Source organism: Ovis canadensis, chromosome X (genome assembly GCF_042477335.2).
Source record: "Ovis canadensis isolate MfBH-ARS-UI-01 breed Bighorn chromosome X, ARS-UI_OviCan_v2, whole genome shotgun sequence".
In the NCBI taxonomy this organism is placed as follows: Eukaryota; Metazoa; Chordata; class Mammalia; order Artiodactyla; family Bovidae; genus Ovis; species Ovis canadensis.
Genome location: NC_091727.1, coordinates 105,179,791 through 105,185,949, shown reverse-complemented (window position 1 = coordinate 105,185,949; position 6,159 = coordinate 105,179,791).

Genomic DNA, 6,159 nt, shown 5'->3' with positions numbered 1-6,159 from the left:
AAAATGAATGAGAAATATTCCCTTTTTTCCTGTGCTCCAGAATATTTTATGATGCATGCAAATGTTTTGTTTCTTAAGAATTTTTTATAACTTGCCTATTTAAACTTTGGGGCCCTGTGCTTTTAAGGGTAGATCTATGATTACTTTTCAGATTATTGGTCCATTCAGATTTTCTACATCTTCTTGAGTCAATTTTAGCAATACATTTTTTTCCTAGAAAATAATTCATTCAGTATTGATTTTCAAAATTTTAGTGTAATAAAATTAAATATAACTACATTTAGTACAACATAAAACATCTTCCATATATTCACTTATTTTAGCTATTGTTTCAAACATTGCTAATTTATGCCTTCTGTTTTACTTCTTCAGACTTTTCCAAAGGTTTATCTAATTTTAGTGGCTTTCTCAAATAAAGCATTTTAGGTTTTATGGATCAACATTACTTATTGACATTTTTGTTTGTTTGTTGTTCTTGTAAACATTTCTTTGAATTATGTTTTGAAATTTGTATTTGCTTTTACTCTCTCTGATTAAGTTTGTTGTTTTTGACTAACATCTTGAATTTTCTTTTTGTTTGTCTTTTTTATTAGAGGAAAATTACAATGTTGTGTTGGTTTCTGCCATGCAGCAATGCAAACCAGTCATTATTTTATATATATATATATATATATATATATATATATATATATATCTTCTCCCTTTGAGCTTCCCTCTCCTCTCCCCCCATATTTAAAACTTTGATATCTCCTTTGAGAGCCATTTTGGCTGTGCTCCATGGGTTTTGCTATATGATACTTTCATTCTTGTTCATTTCTAAATAATTTGCAATTTTAATTTTGATATTTTTCTCTTTTTTCACAGTCATTTTAGCTTTATTTATTTTTAATATAAATTTATTTATTTTAATTGTAGGCTAATTACTTTACAATATTGTATTGGTTTTGCCATACATCAACATGAATCCACCACGGGTGTACACGTATTCCCCAGCCTGAACCTCCCTCCCACCTCCCTCCCTATACCATCCCTCTGGGTCATCCCAGTGCACCAGCCCCAAGCATCCAGTTTCATGCATCGAACCTGGACTGGCGATTCGTTTCTTATATGATATTATACACGTTTCAATGCCATTCTCCCAAATCATCCCACCCTCTCCCTCTCCCACAGAGTCCAAAAGCCTGTTCTATACATCTGTGTCTCTTTTGCTGTCTCACATATAGGGTTATCATTACCATCTTTCTAAATTCCATATATATGTGTTAGCATACTGTATTGGTGTTTTTCTATCTGGCTTACTTCACTCTGTATAATCAGCTCCAGTTTCATCCACCTCATTAGAACTGATTCAAATGTATTCTTTTTAATGGCTGAGTAATACTCCATTGTGTATATGTACCACAGCTTTCTTATCCATTCATCTGCTGATGGGCATCTAGGTTGCTTCCATGTCCTGGCTATTCTAAACAGTGCTGCAGTGAACACTGGGGTACACGTGTCTCTTTCAGTTCTGGTTTCCTTGGTGTGTATGCCCAGCAGTGGGATTGCTGGGTCATAAGGCAGTTCTATTTCCAGTGTTTTAAGGAATCTCCACACTGTTCTCCATAGTGGCTGTACTAGGTTGCATTCCCACCAACAGTGTAAGAGGGTTCCCTTTTCTCCACACCCTCTCCAGCAATGATATTTTTCTTTAACCTGGAGTCATTGAAAAAGATTTCTTAAATTATGTAGAAATTCTTTAAAAAAATTATTTTTGTTAACATTGTTACTAATTTCCAATTATATTGATATGTTCTCAGAGTATGTAGCCTTTATGTTCTCTGTTCTTCCTAATCTGTTAAGCTTTTTTGTAACCTTATGTACAGTCAAATCTTGTCCAAGTCTTACATGTGTCCAAGGAATGTCAATTCTCCGCTTATTGCATATGTTCCTGTACATGTCTATTGTATAAAACTAATTGTGTTCTCCAGATTCTCATCTTTATTTATGTTTCCACTTGATTTGTTGCTGGGTTTCTGAAAGAGAGGTATGTAAAAGTTTCCCATTAATGTTGTAGGCTGCCAATTTCTCTTTGTTTTCCTATCAATATTTATTTTGTTTGTTTCAAAGTTATGTTTTTGTGAATAAACTAAAAATTAGTATATCCTCTTGGTGTATGGCAACCCACTCCAGTACTCTTGCCTGGAAAGTCCCATGGATGGAGGAGCATGGTAGGCTATATTCCATGGGGTCACAAAGACTCGGACACGACTGAGCGACTTCACTTCACTTCACTTCATGCCTACTTTATTTTTGTTAGCATTTTCTTCATGTGTCTCAATTTATTTTCAAGTCTCATGTGTCATTTGGCTGAAAATGTGTCTCTTTTAAACAAGCTAATTATCTTTTAGCAAGAAGACTTAGCTCATTAAGATTTACTATGATTATTGATATCTGAGATTATCTTCGCCATCTTGTTTTACCTTTTCTAATTATAATAATTTCTTGTTGTTTCCTTTCCAGAAACTTATTGAAAATAGTATTTCCTGTGTTTATTTTTTGTTGTTCTCAGTAATTTTTTGGAAGTTTTGTGTTTCATGTCCTAGTTGTTACCTTTAATTTCTTTAAAAATATTTAAGCATGTATTTTCTTTACATTTCTAGAATTTATAATTATGTACTCATTCTGAAAATGACAGCAGCCATAGCAATAGTTTATTTTCCTTTTCTCTTTTCTTCTAAACCCCATAATGTTGCATGTAGAGTTCATCTGGGATTTAGTTCCATATTGTTAATATTTTTCAATAAATAATTATTTAGGCTTTATTATAATTTTTACTGGCTTCTTTTTATCACCATTGTTTCTTTTACTCATATCATCCCCTTGGGTTCATGTTTCATTTTGCTACAGTACATCCTCCAATAATTCATTCAAATATAAATCATAGTTGGTAAAATACCTGAGTCTGTGCATACTCAGTGAAAAACACCTTCATTTCACACAGCCCTCAACTCTCCAACTTAAATGCTGGTTTTTCTGAGTATAATGTCTTTACTTGTAAATTATATTTATTATCCATTTGAAACTAATCCATTACTATTTTGTAATGTTGAGTATTGCTGATGAGTGATCTCATGCTAGCTTGGTTTTCATCCCTGTGCAAGTAGCCTATTTATTACTTTGGAACCTTTCACAGATTTTTTTTCTGTCCTTGGAGTTCTGAAATTTCACCATGATGTGATTTAGGTATGGACACTTTATTAAGCTAGCTTTCCCAGCAATTGGTGTATGGTATTTATTTGAAGATTTTTGTCTTTCCTCAACTCTGAAAAACTTTATACTGTTATTGTTTGATAGATCACTTTTTTTCTTTCAATTTTCTTTGTTATTTTTTAACTCCTGTTTACTCTGTTTCTTTTTTTTTTTTTGAGTAGGGCATTAGTCCCAATTCTTGAGTTTGATGGGTCTGTTTTGTGGCGACCGTTTCTCCCAAATGTTTGTAGATTTTTACTTTGTGCTTACCTTGGGTTTTGAGAAACCCTGCTTGCCTCTAGGTGATTTTTTTTTTCCTACATCCTGAACACTTGTCAAGAGATTGAGAAGGGACAGGACATACTGCTGGATTGAATGTGTAAATCATTCACCTCAGGGCATGGAGGCCTCCTGTTTCTCCTGGCTTTCTCCAGCCACCTGGGTCCTGGCCTTGCTTCACTAACCCAAGCATCCATAATAATTAGGACAAACACTTATTCCACCCACTCCCTGACACAATTGGGCAAAGGAGAATTAAGGAACCAAATCACTTAGCAGCTCAAATGGGATATTATAACAAACGATGGTTTTCCCATGGCTTCCATATACTACTTGTATCTCTTACCTCTGGACTTGGAGATCATTTAGAGTGATATCTACCTGGTTAAGCCATCATATGTTTTAGCCAATATTTTTCTCCATTAATCTTATTCTTTCCACCTTAACCCTAAAAAGGATTCCTCAAAATTTGTTATGCAAGTTGTACTTCTTATTTTACATTTTTGTTGTTGAGATATTAATTTCAAACGTATTTTTTTCTGTCATTTATGGGGATTTGGAGAGAAAATCAGACATGTGAGCCTAGTCCATCTTTAGTCACTTTGCACAGGAAAAGGCTGGCTGTGGACCTACTTTCTCTTCTCTCCCAACTATAATCCAAGCTGCAATACAGAAACAATTTCTAAGAAGTGCCTCATGCAGATTTTCAAATTGTGAGCAAAGCTGAACAATCCATAAGATGATGGTTTGTGAAGAATGTTCTGGGCCCAAAGGGAGGGATTCTAATAGACTATAAAACATGACCCGCAATTATTTTTAAAATTTGCTGAACCTAGATACAGTGCAGAATGTACCAAATTTTTAGATGCTTTGTAGGCTGATTGTCCTCATGGAACATTGATTTGAGAGGCCTGTATTTAGAGCTTCTATTTAAAAAGAATAAAGAAAGGCATAATTTTAAAATTCAAACTTGTAAACATCCAAGGCTTAAAAATTCAGCTTTTTCAACAGATCAGAGCTTGTCAATTCAAGATCAGATATGAATCCAATGTGTTAAGTATGTTAAGGCAAGAATTTTTAATGGAGTCATGTCATATTGGAAATAGTACTGGTCTGGCAGTCTGATGGTGGTGGGAAAAAAGTGTTTGGCAGCATCAGAATGGCTTCATTAAAGACAAAAGGAGATGTGATTTGCAGCTGAAAATTTCAGATTCACTATAAAATTAACATACACGCCTGACGGGTTCTCACCTAATAAAACTGAGAGTGGGTGTTTGCTTTCCTAAAGGCAAAACAACTTAATGAAATTAATCTATAGTGTGTAAAATGCTTAGGTACTATAAAATTTCAATGATGCATTTTTCATTAAATGAGTGGGTAAATATAATTGTCTATGCAAGAAAGTTGAGTTCTTATTCTAATTTATTTAAATTAGAATAAAAGAACTTACGTAATGACTCATCAGTGTCGGGGAGGCAGAGGAGGGGGCATTATTTTGTTGTGGTTCCCATGACTGGATGAAGAGGGATGGTTTGAGTTCCATTTGAGCTTGACCTAACAGGAGTCTTCCGGGACTCATTTATTCTTCTCAGATACCTTAGCCCCAACTTGAAGGGCTAGGTAAACCCTTTACTACCTCCATCTAGGTTTACCAGTATATGTAAAACACTACTGTTATGTGAAAGCCAACTGAGCCAGGGAAAAGGGAGCTAGTCTAGAGCCTGGCCTTTGAATTACTGTCATGGTTTGCAGAGTAATCCTAACAAGGAAAAGAACAGGCCAGGGGCAGAGCTAGCCTAGCCAGCCCAGTGTTATGTGTATGTGTGTGTTGGGAGAGGCGGGTGGAGGGGTTAAAGAGCAAGCACCTGCTTGGGTTGATGTAAAGAGGACCCAGGCACAGAGGCCTCTTTTCCCAAAATCTATGTCTCATCTGCCTGTCCTTTATATCAGAGATTCCAATGTTCGTCTTTCAGTCCTTTAAGAAGTCTCCTTTTAACCTGCAATTACTCCTGAGAGGTATAAATTATATATATCTCACCGCTCCTCTGAAACTCTGGACCTGGACAGACTCGTATCCAAATTGCAGTTATCTTACCTATCGTCTTAACTTATATTAGTCTTAGTTTACACATCTGTCAAATGGGGATGGTAATCTCTACCTCAAAAGTTGATATATTAAATGAGAAAGCAGATGTAGAAGTACCTGGGAAAATGCTAGACACGTAAGCTGTGTCCTTACTTTGTTGGTGTCAGTCAACTTATGAGGGAGGTGCGAAGGCAGAGTGTATGCAAAGTGTCTAGAGGAATGGGGTTCAGCCAGGGGAAGCAAGATACGTAAAGGCCAATACTGACTCAGAATTATTAGTAGGTTCAGAGAGGTGATATCTGGACCTGGGGCCTGGAGATAACAAGAAGCAGCAGTAGCAGAAGCCTGCTATTAACCAGCATGATGGTTCAGAAGAGGGCTTCTTGGCTCAGCCTTAGTTCTCAGCCAGTGGAGGATGACTTTGCTTATTAGGTATATGATATTGGGCACGTTATGAATCTCATTGAGTCTCAATTTCCTCCTCTGTAAAATTGAGAGTATAATAGTGTACTCCAAAGAATTATTGTTAGGCTTAAATGAGTTCTTATGCACACAGTGGTTGG